The sequence below is a fragment of the Kogia breviceps genome, chromosome 3 (assembly GCF_026419965.1).
Source record: "Kogia breviceps isolate mKogBre1 chromosome 3, mKogBre1 haplotype 1, whole genome shotgun sequence".
Classification (NCBI taxonomy): domain Eukaryota; kingdom Metazoa; phylum Chordata; class Mammalia; order Artiodactyla; family Physeteridae; genus Kogia; species Kogia breviceps.
The window spans coordinates 107,576,779-107,593,476 of record NC_081312.1 but is presented as its reverse complement, the minus strand read 5'-3'; positions in this window follow the sequence as shown (position 1 = coordinate 107,593,476).

Genomic DNA, 16,698 nt, shown 5'->3' with positions numbered 1-16,698 from the left:
TGAAATTCCAGTTATCCTTAGTAAAATCATGACAACAAGAAAGGAATAAGAGAGAATTGGCAGAGCATATATAGTCAGCAGGAGTTCAGGAGGAGGGTTTCTCAGTCTACTGAGAGAAGCTCCATTTTTAAATTTAATGGTAATATTATAATTATGAACAGAGAAACTTGGTATTCTTACCTGCCTCTGTTTGTCTGGAACTCTAACGTATCTTATAGATTACACTCAAAATCTTAAGGGCCAAAGTCTTTCCTTACCAGATTTAAAGTGCAATGGTCTAGGAATCCATTGGATCACCGACCAATCAGTCAAGAGTGAAGACAAAAACCTTCAAATTTGCATATGAATGTTCTGAGTTAGGAGTCCAGGAGACCAGTGAAGAATCTGATCTCATGCAAGTAATGGTACCATAACTGTCATGGAAAAACCATAGATGGGAAGTAGTTTAATTGGTATAAACTGATTTCATTCAGGACTATTGCAGTAGGGGGTAAAGAAACCTCATTTTGGACCTGTGCCCAATTCCAAATACAGCATGGGCAAGAATTTTTAGCCAGTGGGCCTGGTGGGTCTCAAGATAGAATATTACTAGGAAGAACTAGAAAGAATAAGGGAGTTTCTGGTAAATTGTCCTAATAGGATTTTTGCTGAATACATGTCAGGCTTATCAGACATCACCTTTGGATGACAGAGGATGAGATACCTGATTAGGTATTGATGGTAATCAGACGGGGAGAGTGAGAGACCCTTGCTAAACTGACTTAGCAGGGTTCTTGCTAAGGATTTATTTACAAATGCACACATGGGCTTAGGGGAAGGTTCAAGAGTTTGCTTAAAGTTTGGACAAGCAAGAACTTTTGTGAATTACAAAGAGAAATTGGGGAATTATTCCATAATGGAGGTAATGAAGAGTATGTCAAGTACAGAAGATTCCTTAGGTGTCTCTTAGTTTTACAATGCCCTGTTATTAAGGTTAATGGGAAACTAAAATAGCCCAATCCAAGCAGAATGAATAATGGCCCAGACCCATCCTGAATGAAGTTTGAATCACCCCACCAGTAAAGAACCATGACTTTATCTGGTGCTTGCTGATGCAAAGGTAATATAGAATGGGTAGTAACAGAAGGTAGTTACAAATACAGCTTTGAATTTGTGACCAGTTATATAAACAAGGACTATAATTGTGAATGTTTCCTTCCTATTTTGTTATAAATGTATTTTTATGTATACATACATATATTAAATAAATATCTTTGATTTTTTATCCTCTCTTGTTCCCTTATCATGCAACATGAGATGTATTAACTTTATATCATATATTTAAGTATTATTAATTTTATATCATACTATTTGTTACAAGATATCTAGAAGAAGGAAGGACTTTATCTCCTCATCTTGGGAAAAGTTTAGCATGTTCATGGCTGTAATCAGGATGGTTGTTTCATGCTAGGTAAAATTATGACCCTATTATTGTCTTTATTTGGAAATTAAATATGGTGTAAGGCAATGCATTGTAGATGTCATGTTGGCATGGGTGGACTCATGATGATTAGTTTTATGTGTCAACTTGGCTTGGCTAAGGGAAGCCCAGATAGCTGGTAAACCATTTCCGATTGTTTCTGTGATGGTGTTTCTGGAAGGAATTATCATTTGATCCAGTAGACTGAGTAAAGAGATCTTACCAATGTGTATAGGTATAATCCAATCCCTTGAGGGTCTAAAGAGAAAAAAAATCAAATACCCTTTCCTGTTTTTGAGCTGGAAAGTTTATTTTTTCTTGCCCTTGAACATCAGAGCTCCTGGTTCTTGGGTCTTTATATTTTTGGACACTCATCATGAGCCTATGGTTCTCAGGACTTTTGGGGATTAGCAGTTACACTACGGGCTGCATGGTTCTATCAGACTTCAATTGAATTATTCTAGTATCTTACCTGGTTCTAACAGCTTGTACATGTCACTTCATGGGACTTCTTGGTCTCCATTAATGCTTGAGCCAATACTTATAATGAATCTTCTATCTATCTATCTATCTATCATCTATCTTTCATCTAATATATGTATTTACCTTATTGGCTCTGTTTTTCTGGATTACCCTGACATATAGATTTTGGTACTGAGAATGGTTCTAGTTGAACAGAGTTTTAAGGATGTTTTCTCTATTCCTTATGGGGTTTCTGGAATTGGCTTTGTAATCTTATTAGATCAAAGGACAATGATGACATTATATCCAGTAGTAAACAAAGCACTGATAGTCTATGGTGAGAACTATTTTTATAACTACAAAAAAAGTCTGCATTGAATGTTCCTAAGCATGCATTTAGCAGAAGCAAGGAGCTGAGTACTCTTTATATGATACTTTCAAACATTTAAAAAAAATACTATGGAATATAATGATGTTGGTTGGTTTCTCCTTTTGTTGCTGGATAAAGTTGTAGAAAAAAGGATGGGCTATGAGATTTAAATTCTCAGCTCAAGGGTTATATAAATAACCTAAGGCTGGAGTGATTAATTCTTAGCATTATTAGAAAAAAGACATAGTCATTAAAGTGATAAAAACAGATATATTAAAAACTATTTTAGTAGGGGAAATGAGACCTCAGTACAGAGCTGGGCTCAAGTCTGAATAAAAATTCACAAGTAAGAATTAATTGTCAAGGCATATAGTAGGGGGTTACTGTTTGGAAAATTATCAATATGAAACATCAAATTTAAGAGGATTCTGACTAGATAACTAACGGGATCCCTGCTGAAGACAGGCCAGGCAGGTCATTCATCACCTGGTGGATGGAGGAGGATAAGAATACTGATTAGATATTTAGGGTTATCAAATATGGGGGATGATGGACTCTTGCTAAATTCACTTATCAGTGTTCTAACCAAGGATTTTACAAGAAATTTCACAAATGGGCCTAGGTAAAGCTTCAGGAACCTGACTAAAGATTGGTCAAGTAAAAAATCATTGTCAGTACCCCCTCATGTTCAAGAAAAGAAGATATTTCATCTTTCCTTTGAACTTTATATATCCACTTTCTTTGGTTGCCCTTTGTTCAATAAGGATCTACTTAATCATCTGTTAAAATATGGCAGTTGCAAGTATTTTTTTCCCCCTTTCCATTAAGGTTTATTACAGGATATTGAATTTAGTTCCCTGTATATTCAGTAGGAACTTGTTTATTTATTTATACATGTAGTTTATATCTGCTAATCCCAAATTCCTAACTTATCCCTTCCACACACACTGTCCCCTATGGTAACTGTAAGTTTGTATTCTTTGTCTGTGAATCTGATTCTGTTTATAAATAAATTCATTTGTATCATTTTTTAATATTCTACATATAAGTGATATCATATGATATTTGTCTTTGTCTGACTTACTTCACTTAGTATGATAATGTCTAGGTCCATCCATGTTGCTATAAATGGCATTATTTCATTCTTTTTTATGGCTGAGTACTATTCCATTGTATATATATACCACATCTTCTTTTTCCATCCATTGATGGAGCTTTAGGTTGCTTCCACATATTGACTATTATAAATAGTGTTGCTATGAACATTGGGGTGCACATATTTTTTCAAATTAGAATTTTATCCAAAATATGGCCAGAAGTGGGATTGCTGGATCATATGGCAACTCTATTTTTAGTTTCTTAAGGAACCACCATACTGTTTCCATAGTGGCTGAACCAATTTATTCTCCCACTAACATTGTAGGAGGGTTGTCTTTTCTCCACACCCTCTCCAGCATTTATTATTTGTAGACATTTTGATAATTGTCATTCTGACTGGTATGAGGTGATACCTCATTGTAATTTTGATTTGATTTTCTCTAACAATTAGCAATGTTGAACATCTTTTCATGTACCTACTGGATATCTGTATGTCTTCTTGGAGGAAATGTCTATTTAGGTTTTCTGACCATTTTTCTATTGGGTTGTTTGTTTTTTTGTTATTGAGCTGTATGAGCTGCTTCTTTATTTTGGAATTTAATCACTTGACAGTCTCATCATTTGCAAATATTTTCTCCTAGTCAGTAGATTGTCTTTTTGTTTTGGTTGTGGTTTCCTTTGCTGTGCAAAAGCTTTTAAGCTTGATTAGGTCCCATTTGTTTATTTTTGCTTTTATTTCTATTGCCTTGGGAGACTGACCTAAGAAAACATTGCTACAGTTTACATCCAAGAATGTTTTGCCTATGTTCTCTTGTAGGAGTTTTTAGTGGCACTTCTTATATTTGTCTTTAAGCCATTTTGAGTTTATTTTTGTGTATGGTGTAAGGATGTGTTCTAACTTCATTGATTTACATAGGGATATTCTAACATCACATGGGGCTGTTCACCACTTGCTGAAGTGACTCTCTTTTATCCATTGTGTATTCTTGCCTCCTTTGTCAAAGATTAATTGACCATAGTATGTGGGCTTAGTTCTGGGCTCTCTTCTGTTTCATTGATCCATGTCTGTTTTTGTGCAATACCACACTGTTTTGATTATTGTAACTTTACAGTACTATCTGAAGTCTGGGAGGGTTATGCCTCCAGCTTTGTTCTTTTCCTCAGCATTGTTTGGGCAGTTCTGGGTCTTCTATGGTTTTATATAAAATTTAGGATTATTTGTTCTAATTCTGTGAAAAATGTCATGGGTAATTTGAGAGGGATTGCATTAAAATTATAGTTTGCTTTAGGTAGTTTGGCCAATTTAACAATATTAACTCTTCCAATCCAAGAACATGAGATATCTTTCCATTTCTATGAATCATCTTTAATTTCTTTTATCAATGTTTTGTAGTTCTCAGTATACAAATTTTCACCTTCTTGGTCAGGTTTATTCCTAAAAATATTTTATCATTTTTGATGCAATTTTTATGGGTTTTGATGCAATTTTAAAAGGGATTTTTTTAAACTTTCCCTTTACGATTTTTCATTGTTGTTTTAATCACCACAAGGGAGTTGCTCTGCTACTTATGAAACCCTGACCCAGAAGCAGGTCAGTTACAAATGGTTTAGCACCATGTTCCCCATGAATGAGAATTGCCTGATGGGTGAGGGGGCCCTGCCTGTATGGCCACACCCTGATATTTCATTATTAATATAAAGAAATGCAACTAATTTCTGTATATTAATCTTGTATCCTGCTACCTTGATTTATCAATTTATCAATTTATCATTTATCAATTCTAGTAGTTTTTGTGTGGAGTCTTTAGGTTCTTCTACATATAGTATCATGTCATCTGCATATTATGACAATTTTACCTCTTCTCTTGCAATTTAGTAACTTTTAATTTCTTTTTCTTATCTGATTGCTTTGGCTAGGACTGCCAATCCTATATTGAAGAGAAGTGGTGAGAGTGAGCATTTTTGTCTTTTTCCAGATTTTAGTGGGAAGGCTTTCAGCTTTTCACCAATGACTATTATGTTGGCTGGGGCTTGTCATAAATAGTTTTTATGATTTTATGATATGTTTCCTTTATACATATTTTGGTAAGATTTTTTTTATCATGAATGGTTGTTGAGTGTTATCAATTTTTTTTTTCTGCATCTCTTGAGATGATCATTAATTGATTTTTGTATATTGACCATCCTTGTGTTGCTGGGATGAATCCAAATTGATTGTGACATATGACCTTTTTGAGTGTTGTTGGATTTGGTTTACTAATATTTTGTTCAGAATTTTTGCATCTATATTCATCAAAGGTATTGGCCTTTAATTTTCTTTTCTGGTAGTGTCTTGGTCAGGTTTTGGTATCAAGGTGATGTTGGCTTCATAGAATAACTTTGGGAGTGTTGCATTCCCTCCTCTTCAATCTTCTGGAAGACTTTGTGAAGAAATGGTACAAGTTCTTGTTTATATATTTGGTAGCATTCCCCAGTGAAGTCATGTGGTCCTGGAATTTTGTCTGCAGGGAGTTTTTGTTGTTGTTGTTGTTGTTTTTAACATCTTTATTGGAGTATAATTGCTTTACAATGGTGTGTTAGTTTCTGCTTTATAACAAAGTGAATCAGTTATACATATGTTCCCATATCTCTTCCCTCTTGCATCTCCCTCCCTCCCACCCTCCCAATCCCACACCTCTAGGTGGTCACAAACCACCTAGAGCTGATCTCCCTGTGCTATGTGACTGTTTCCCACTAGATATCTATTTTACGTTTGGTAGTGTATATATGTCCATGCCACTCTCTCACTTTGTCATGGCTTACCCTTCCCCCTCCCCATATCCTCAAGTCCATGCTCTAGTAGGTCTGTGTCTTTATTCCCATCTTACCCCTTGGTACTTCATGACCTTTTTTTTTCTTAGATTACAAATTCTATTTCCCTTCTAGTGATCAGTCTGTTCAAATTATCTATTTCTTCTTGATTCAGCTGGGTGAGCTGTACGCTTCTAGGAACTTGTCCATTTCTTCTAGTTGGCAAATTTGTTGGCATTTAATTGTTTATAGTATTCTCTTATGGTTTTTTTATTTCTGCAATATCAGTTCTTATTTCTTTTCTTTCACTTCCTACTTTGTTTATTTGGGTTCTCTCTTTTCTTCTTGGTGAGCCTGGACAAAGATTTGTCAATTGTTTTACCCTTTCAAAGAAAAAGCTCTTGGTTTTATTAAATATTTTCTGCTTTAAAAAATCTCTATTTTATTTATTTCCTTTCTGTCTTATTATTTTCTTTCTTCTGCTGTCTTTAGGTTTTGTTTGTTTTTCTTTTTCTAATTCTTTTAGGTGATATGTTAGGTTGTTTGTTTGAGATTTATCTTGTTTCTTGAGGAAGGCCTGGATTGCTATGAACTTCCCTCTAAGGACTGCTTTTGCTGCACCCCATAGATTTTGTATGGTTGTGTTTTCATTGTCCTTTGTCTCAAGGTATTTTTAAATTTTCTCCTTGTTTTAATCATTGAGCCATTGGTTTTTTAGTAGCATGTTGTTTAGTCTCCATGTACTTGTTTTTTTGTCTCATTTCCTTTTCTGTGTTTGAGTTCTACTTCTACGTCATTGTTGTCAGAAAAGAGGCTTGAAATAATTTTTATCCTCTTAAATTTGTTGAGACTTGTTTTGTGTCCTTGTACGTGGTCAGTCTTAGAGAATATTACACGTACTCTTGAAAGGAATATTTATTCTAGGTATTTTGGATGTAATGTCCTGAAAATATCAATCAAGTCTTACAGTTCTACTATGATATTTAGGGTCTTTGTTGTCTTATTGACTTTCTGTCTGGAAGATCTGTCCTAGATGTCAGTGGGTTTTAAAAGTCTCCTACTTATTGTATTATGGTTAATTTCTCCTTTTATGTCTGTTAGTATTTGTTTTATATATTTAGGTGCTTTTATATTAGGTGCATATATGTGAATGAGTGTAATATCCTCTTCTTGTATCAATCCTTTTATCATAATATAGTGTCCTTCTTTATTTTTCTTTATGGCCTTTGTTTTAAAGTCTGTTTTGTCTGTTATGTGTATTGCTATCCCTGCTTTCTTGTCATTTCCATTTGCATGAAATACCTTTTTCCATATCCTCACTTTCAATCTATGTGTGCCTTTCACCCTAAAGTGAGTCTCTTGTCGGCAGCGTATCACAGGCTCTTGTCTTTTTAATCCAATCTACAACTCTATGTCTTTTTATTGGAGCACTTAGTCCATTGGCATTCAAGATAATTATTGATAGATATGTATTTATTGCCATTTTAAACCTTGTTTTCTAGTTGATTTTGTATTTCTTCTTTGTTCCTTTCTTTTTCAATTTTTCCTTTTGTGGTTTGATGATTTTCTTTTGTATTATGATTGTGTTCTCTTCTTTTTGTTTTTTGTGAATCTATTGTATGTTTTTGATTTGTGGTTACTCTGTTTTTCAAGAATGTTAATGCAATACTATATCTATTTGCTTTAGACTGATGGTCATATTGGCTCAAACACATTCTAATAAAAATCTGCATTTTCTTACTCTCCTCCACATTTTGTGATTTTTGTTTACCTCTTTTAAATCTTCATGTTTATCTTTTAATGGTTTTGTGTAGTTATCATCGCTTTCACAAAAGTTTTTTTTTTTTAAAATAATCTGTATACTGGCTTTTTTAAGTGATTTACTTTCTAAATATAATTTTCTCTTTGTTATCAATTGTTGCTTCTTTTCCATTTATAGAAGACCTTCAATATTTCTTTTAGGACAGGTTTAGTGTTTCTGTATTCTTTTAGTTTTTGCTTGTCTGATAAATTCTTTATCTCTCTTTCTATCCTAAATAAAAATCTTGCTGGTTGCAGGTTTTTCTCTTTCAGGGCTTTGAATATAACTTGCCATTCCCTTCTGGCCTGCAGCATTTCTGTAGAAGAATCAGCTGATAGCCTTATGGGAGTTCCCTTGTAATTAAGTCTTTGCTTTTATCTTGTTGCCTTTAGAATCCTCTCTTTTTCTTTAACTTTTGCTGTTTTAATTATAATATATCTTGGTGTAGGTCTGTTTCATTTCATCTTGTTTAGGACCCTTTGTTCTTTCTGTACCTGGATATCTGTTTCTTTCTTTAGGCTTGGGAAGTTTACAGCCATAATTTCTTCATATATATTTTTGATCCCCTTTTCTCTTTCTTCTTCTGAGATCCCTATGTTTAGATTGGGACATTTTATATTATTCCATTGGTCTTGCATATTGCTTCCACTATTTTTTCATTTGTCTTTCTGTGTCCTCTTCTAACTGCGTGATTTCCATATTCTGTCTCCAGATCACTTTTTCATGCTTCTGCATTATTCAGTTTGTTACTTATTGCCTTTTCCTTGGCTTTTGTCTCAGCAAATGAGTTTTCTAATTTTAATTGGCTACTCTTTATAGTTTCTACTCCCTTTTTACAGTAATCTGCATTTCCATTAATAGCCTTTCTTAGTTCCTTCAGTATTTTCATTACCTCCTTTTGAGCTTGGAATCTGGTTAACTGAAGTGGTCTGTTTCATTGTTCTTTCAGGGGAATTCTCTTGATATTTTAATTGGGAGTGGTTCCTCTGCTTCTTCAGTTTACTTATACTTCTCTGACTATGAGTTTAGGAGAAACAGTTATCTACTGTGGTCTTGAAGGCTGTTGTTTTGTGGGAGCGTCCCTATGTATCCTGCGTGCATCTAATATTGTTGCTGTGAGGGCTGTTTTTAGTATGGATGCCTGCCATATCTTTCCTCGGTGTGTGTTGGCCATTATACCCTTGATAGGCTGTGTGACTGGTTTTGTTTTGAGAAGAACCTACACTGGATGTTGTACGAAGCCTCCTTTTCACTCTGTGGTTGTCACAGCCCTCTTGGGAGGAGTCTGCTCTAGTTTTTAGAGTAGAAGCCCCCAGATCCATTTCTGAGCTGCAGTGTGAAATAGGTCAGACAGCAGTGCTCCTGCTGGGAGAGGAGCTACTGACTATTCCTCTGCAGGAGCTTTCCACTGGGAAGTGCACTCTGTGGTGTCACCTGTCACCCACTCTGCAGGCTCACAGTACACTGTTATTGGCACTGACTTCGGGTCTGCCTCAACTGTGGGAAAGCAGGCAATCAGCCTGAATGTCCCTCAGTTGCTTTGCTCACAAAGACACCAGCACAGATCCCTTGGTGCTGATCTGCTGAAATCAGACATCAGGACTGCCATAGTCTCATAACTGCACTCCCAGTGGGAGCTAGGGAATCAGCCCAGACACCACTCTGACTGAACTTACTTGAGCCAGCAAAGCCCAGAGCCTCTAATGCCAGACCTGTCCCAGCCCCAGGATCAGCAGTAATCTACTCGGATGTCCCATAGGTACTGAGCTTACAAAGGTGTCAGTGGGGCATAAATCTATGGATTGTAGAGCACTGGGACATGGCTCAGATTTGAGCCCTGTTTTGAAGTTGTGCTTGGCTTGACTCAGGTTTCATCCCTCTCTCTGCATGTGTGCAACCTGATGGTGCTTGTGTGCTCTGAGCTCCTAGAGGCAGAGCCATACCTGCTGTGAGCACACTGAGAATGAGGCTGCTATGGTGGGGCCCTGCCCCTCCCTTCACATGCTCATTAACAATGGGGCTTCTATGGCAGACCCTGGTACTGTTCTGTGTACACCTCTTATTGGGGTCCAGACCATACTCCAGCACCCTTTAGGCTGTTTCCATGTAGCAAACCATAATCCTCTCCTTGGTCTGACTGATGAAGCCCTAGTTTCTGCACCTAGTCCTAGCACACACCAGCAAACATGTCTCAGACTGGGGAATGCAGTGAGGTGACCAGGACCATCTGAGCTGGTTTCTCTCTTTTCTGCCTGTTGCAAGATGGTTCTTGAACTTTTCTCTGAGCCTCTGAAGCTCCTTTTCTGTCCTGGCTGATATCCCAGCTGATGAAGGAGGTTTCTAGGGTGAGTAAACCTTTGCTCTTTCACAGCCCCTTCCCAGGGGCACAGGTCCCATCCTAGTTCCTTTTTATTCTTTTATCATACATTGTTACATGGTGATTTTTTCTTGCAAATTTGGTGGTATAAGATTGTCTGCTGGTGTTCAGTAGGTATTCAGTGAGAACTGTTTCACATGTAGATGTATTTTTGATATATTTGTGGGAGAAAGTGAGATCCATGTCCTTCTATTCTGCCATCTTGATTGGAGCCTCCAAGTATTTTCTGAATTTTGCTGATAGTCAGTCATTTAATGAGGTAGAGTTTCAATGAAAGTTAATTGTAAAAAGATTAATAGTTTAAAAACTTAGTGTCCTATTCCAGAGAGCAGCCACTCCAGATTTCTAGAGAGTGAGCTCAAAGCATCTTTAGATGGTAGAATCAAGAAGTAATGTTAATCCAATAGATTTCTTGTTTTGCAGTCTGAGTCTGTGGTGATGGCATCAGGTTTCTAGTAAACTTTCTGAGTGGCTTACACAGTAGTGGCAGGAAAGTTGCCCATTCTTGATCTCTTGTAATTTCCTTGAAGTTTATATCTAGTCATCCATTTTCAGTGTGTAGAGGTTTGGGAAAAAAGCAGTTTTAATTTTTAATGATTCTAAGTCAAAATGCAGAAAATACAGAAATGTTAATTTTCAGAGTTTTAAGCAGATATTGGAGAAAACTATCAGAATTCAGGATTTATTAAGGACTGTCAAAACGTGAAAGACAGACCCCACAAGGGTACAATATAGTTTCCTTTGAAACAATTTTTTTCTCTCTAAAGTCTCCATTATTTCTTTTTTTCTTAAAATAATCAGTTTATTAATGTTTAAAAGTTGATAAAGCTATGTGCAAAATGATCCAAATTGTGAGAAACCTATTAAATACTATTTTTTTAAAAAAAGACATTTATTGGTTTAATTGAACTGGAAACCACAATAAACAGACACCAATATATTTTTATTCTTTGTGACAGTTACACATATCTTCAATTAACTATTTAATGTACTGAAAAACTTCTTATGTTCCCTATCATTTAAAGTAATGCTTTGAGGGCACAAGAGGATGATATTTTCTGAAGAAATATACATTTAATGGTGTTAACACAGGTTAGGGAAATACAATAAAATGTTGAAACAAATACATTCAAGAATTATAAAAAGTACTTTTAACACAACAAAATACAGCCATCCTGTTGGTTGAAATGATTCACACAACACTCGAAAGAAACATCAACAAAAGCGTCAAAGACAGATGTTGTATTTGTTAGACAAATTAGTTAAGAAATCTTTCTTAGTTTACAAAGTCACCACACAGTCAGTTTTCACCTTGTATTGCTTGTTTGTTTCTCGTATGACACTACTAATCCTGGCTGATGTCATTTAAATAAATTGGACTTCCTTATTCAGATTTCAGCCACGATGGATATGATACTGTAATAAATTTCATTGCAAAGATTTTTTTAAGGTGACTGTGACTAAATTCAAAAACACTCATCCAGCTTATGTGGAAATAAAGTCTCCATCATTTCTATCAAAGAAAGTCAAAGTAAGACTAAATTGTTTGCAAAATAAGTTGTCTCTTAACCTTGTCCTCATTATTTATATAAGTATAGAAAAAATAATGATGGGTCACATAGGTCTCTGAATGTGCTTTGCAGGAACTTTTAAAAAGGATTCTCAGATTGGACTTTTTAGTCTGCTGTGGCTAGGAAGACACAGCCAAGAACTTGTCACCAGATTATGTCTGTAGATTTGGGTGAATTTCTCTCTTTTCAAAGTCCTAAATATCCTGAGGATCCTGATTCTGCCAAGAAGTTAAATTTCTTAGTGTCTTATATGGCAGAGGATAAAATAAGATAGTAATAAGCCCTTTTTTTCCCCTAAGGGGAGCTTTATAAACATTGAATCTGAAAGTCAACCTTAGTTCCTTAAAGCTGTATTGTCACATATGATTTGATGTACTTGATTCCTAAATATGGCATTCAATAAAGATGCAGATGTAGAGAACGGACTTGAGGACACAGGGGTGTGGAGGAGAAGCTGGGACGAGGTGAGAGAGTAGCATTTAAATATATACACTACCAAATGTAAAATAGCTAGTGAGAAGCAGCTGCATAGCACAGGGAGATCAGTTCGGTGTTTTGTGACCACCTAGAGGGGTGGGATAGGGAGAGTGGAGAGAGGTTCAAGAGGGAAGGGATACAAGGATATATGTATACATACAGCTGATTCACTTTGTTATACAGCAGAAACTAACACAACATTGTAAAGCAATTATACTCCAGTAAAGATGTAAAATAAATATGGCATTTAAGTTAAAATCTTAGTAGTATAATTAACATTTCTAATTGTGTTCTATTACAAGGAGAACAGATTCTTATTGAACTTATGCAAATAATTATATTTTTATAAAATAAGTATGCTTACTAGAAGTTTTTAAAAATAAGTATGCTTACTAGAGTGTTCTGAAGGAAGAAAAAAATTGTTTCAGCTTCAGTCAGAAAGGTATATTTACAAATTGCTGTAAGTTACACATAAGAGAAATACATTTCTTTAATTATGGGAAACAAAATATTTAAAAAAGCAATGATTCAAACAAAAAAGTTATACAAATTACAATAATTCTTATCAGTTCATTCAGACCCATGGATTTATTGTGTGTTCTGCTTGAACTTGAGTTAGTAGTACTATGAATTCATTAGCTTCTTCATTACTTCTGGAAACATTTATTCAGTCCAGAGGCATGTTCTCAGTGTTATTCAAGTGATGCCATCATGGAACATTCATGCCTGTAGCTTTATACACCTTCATTAAAAAATCAAATTCAAATAAAAACTGGTTATAAATAATAAATGACCTTAAATGTCAATGGCTAAAGTTTAATGAGAGTTTTTCTGAATAGGAAAATTTGTTATTCCTGTGGCATAAAACATTTAAGCATAAAAACTGAATAATGATGGGTATTGACAAATTTTTGTGAATTTCATTCAGTTTCTACAATATCTGTATGTGTAACATATCCACAAGCATATAACCTAAGAATATTTATAATCACTTCTTATTTGACAATGTTTCCTATGTAACCTAACATACCAAATAAATCTAATTAGTATAACATCTCCCTTTTTAAAGGTAAACTATTAATCTTTTGAAATTTTCTGGTAGGAGGGGCTCTGGAAATCTCAATGTTAGTTTAAGGTCAAAAAGACTCTCTTTATAATTTGATTTTAGGAAGTTATAAAAAATGTCAAAAGATTTGAACACTTGACAAAATAGGATCATTGTGAATAAATACTTAGTCATCCATTTGACCAAAGTGATGATCAGAACTTTCATAGGCAAATAGATAAAGTTACATTGTTGTAAAAATCTAATTCTTTTAATATTGAGAAGACTTAGTTTTCTTATGTAATCAATAACCTAATAAAAACAGCATGAAGCACAGGTAGACACAAAATCTTTGTTTTACAGGTGTATTATTTAAAATTAAAAAAAATTTAAATGACATTAATAGTAGTATAATAATCTAAAAATTCATGGGGGTTGGTTTTAGTAAAGAGATAGTCAAATTATGGATTTGCATCAGTGTACTATTCATTCTGAGGCTAATTTTTAAAATAAAAATAAATTCATCCAATCATTGCCATCTTAGACTACACAAGGTAAGATTCATTTTTCAAGATTACTGTCTCATAAAACTCTACAATTAAAATATTTTCATTCAGTTTGTGTCTTACTCTTTTTTCTTTCATGTTCTCAAACAGCCAATTATTCTTCTTTTGAACAAAGTTACTCATCTTTTTCCTTAACAAAAACATCATTCATGCCTTTCCTTATCAAAAATATATCTTACTTTCCTTGCATATATCTTTCTATTCTTTATTCTTGTTTGTCATAGTAGTGTTATTTACAAATATTGATTAGAATTTTTAACCATTAGTTGTATTTTTTTAGAGAGAAAACTAGCAAGTAAGCAATTTTAAACTGTCATATACTATCATTTTATAGCAAATTATGAATACATCATTTCACAATTTTCTAGAGAAATAAGCCTTTTCATACCACAAACCTCGTGTTTATTAAGACTCTAATATATTTTATTTCTCTATATTATAAAAACAAAATGACAAAAATAGGTAAATTTTTCTTCAGCAATTAACATTTCTTATTGGGAAATGGCTTAGTCAGTGAATATCCATTATATACCTTTACTTAGTAAAACTCTAAGGTTTCAAGTTACTAAAATAGTTTGTTGAACTATTTTCAAGTAGTCATATTATAAAACATAACCATTGTTAAAAAATAATTTATACCTTTTATCCCACTTACATCTATTTTCTATGCTTGGCTTAACAATATTTTTGAATTGATTCTGAAAATAATGAGCTAAACAAATAAGTGCAGTCATTATTCTAAGTCATTTTTCTTGTTGAGAAAGTATGCAAGTATCAATAAAATCTTAGAGGCCCCAAAGAACCTAAAAGCTGAACATATGCCCTCCTTCCCCCCCCTCTTTTTCTCTTTAATCTACCAATGTGTCTGGCATGCATCAAGCAACTCATTTTAAATGTATCTTTTTATTTAGGTAGAATTTATATTATAGCCTTAAACATGTAGTAGAGGTAACATAATCTTTAACTATTGCATCTATGTAGAAAAAATTATATATGTGAATTATATTTAATGCTGACAACTCTAAGAACTCATTTTTATTTTACCAATAATTTAAAAATCTAGATTTATTTATGAAAGATGATCCTAGGTTAAAAAAGAACTTGAAAGTTGGATTTGTTTCTCTATTTCTGAGAATTTCAGGAATACTTAATTTATAGAAATGGTAATTTCTAAGCATTTTATTAGATCTCCCTCCTTTTTCTTGGGTGGCAAAATGGCAGAGTAGAAATATGTGAGCTCACCTCTTCTTACAAAAACACTAAAATCACAACAAACTGCTGAACAACCATTGGCAAAAAACCTCACTGGAATCTCCCTAAACAGATACTCTATATCCAAGGACAAAGAAGAAGCCACAATGAGATGGTAGGAGGGTTAAAATCACAATAAAATCAAATCCCATACCCAATGGGTGGGTGACCCACAAAATGAAAAATAATACCACAGAAATTCTCCCACAGGAGAGAAAGTTCTGAAGCACATGCCAGTCTTCCCAGCCTGGGGGTCTGGCAATGGGAAGAGGAGACCTAGAGAATCTGGCTTTAAAAGCCAATGGGGTTTGATCACAGGAATTGCACAGGAGTGGGGAAAAAGAAATTCCATGCTTGGAAGGTACACAGCAGGACCCAGGGTAAAAAACAGTGACCATGTAAGAGATTGGGCCAGACTTACCTGTTAGTATTGGAGGGTCTCCTGTGGAGGTGGGGGTGACTGTGGCTCACTGCAGGGACAAAGACACTGGCAGTGGCAGTTCTGGTGAGTACTCATTGACGTGAGCCCTCCTGGAGGCCACCATTTCCTCCCCAAGACCTGGACCAACCCAAAAGCCTGTAGGTTCCAGTGCTGGGATGCCTCAGGCCAAATAACAAACAAGGAGAAAACACAACACCACCCTTCAGCAGACAGGCTGCTTAAGGTCTTCCTGAGCATGGCTGTGCCCACCAGAGGGACAAGACCCAGCTCCACCCACCTGTGGGCAGAAGCCAGACCTTCCCACCAGGAAGCCTGCACAATCTTCATAGACAACTTCATCCACCAGAGAGAAGACAGCAGAAGCAAGAAAAATTACAATCCTGCAGTCTGTAGAACAGAAACTGCAAACACAGAAAGTTAGAAAAAATGGGATGGCAGAGGAATATGTCTCAGATGAAGGAACGAAATAGGACCCCAGAAAAACAACTAAGAGAAGTGGAATTAGGCAATCTACCAGGAAAAGAGAGAGTATATGATAGTGAACATGATCCAAGATCTTGGAAAAATAATGGAGGCATGGATTGAGAAGATGCCAGAAATGTTTAACAAAGACCTAGAAGAACTAAAGAACAAACAGAGCTGAACAATACAATAACTGAAATTAAAAATATACTGGAAGGAATCAATAGCAGACTAAATGAGGCAGAAGAATGGATAAGTGAGCTGGAAGACAGAATGGTGGAAATCACTGCTGTGGAACAGAATAAAGAAAAAAGAATGGTCAGACACTATCAAACTCTTAGAGGAAAACATAGGCAGAACTCTCTATGACATAAATCACAGCAAGATCCTTTTTGACCCACCTCCTAGAGAAATGGAAATAAAAACAAAAATAAACAAATGGGACCTAATGAAACTTAAAAGCTTTTGCACAGGAAAGGAAATCATAAACAAGATCAAAAGACAACCCTCAGAATGGGAGAAAATAT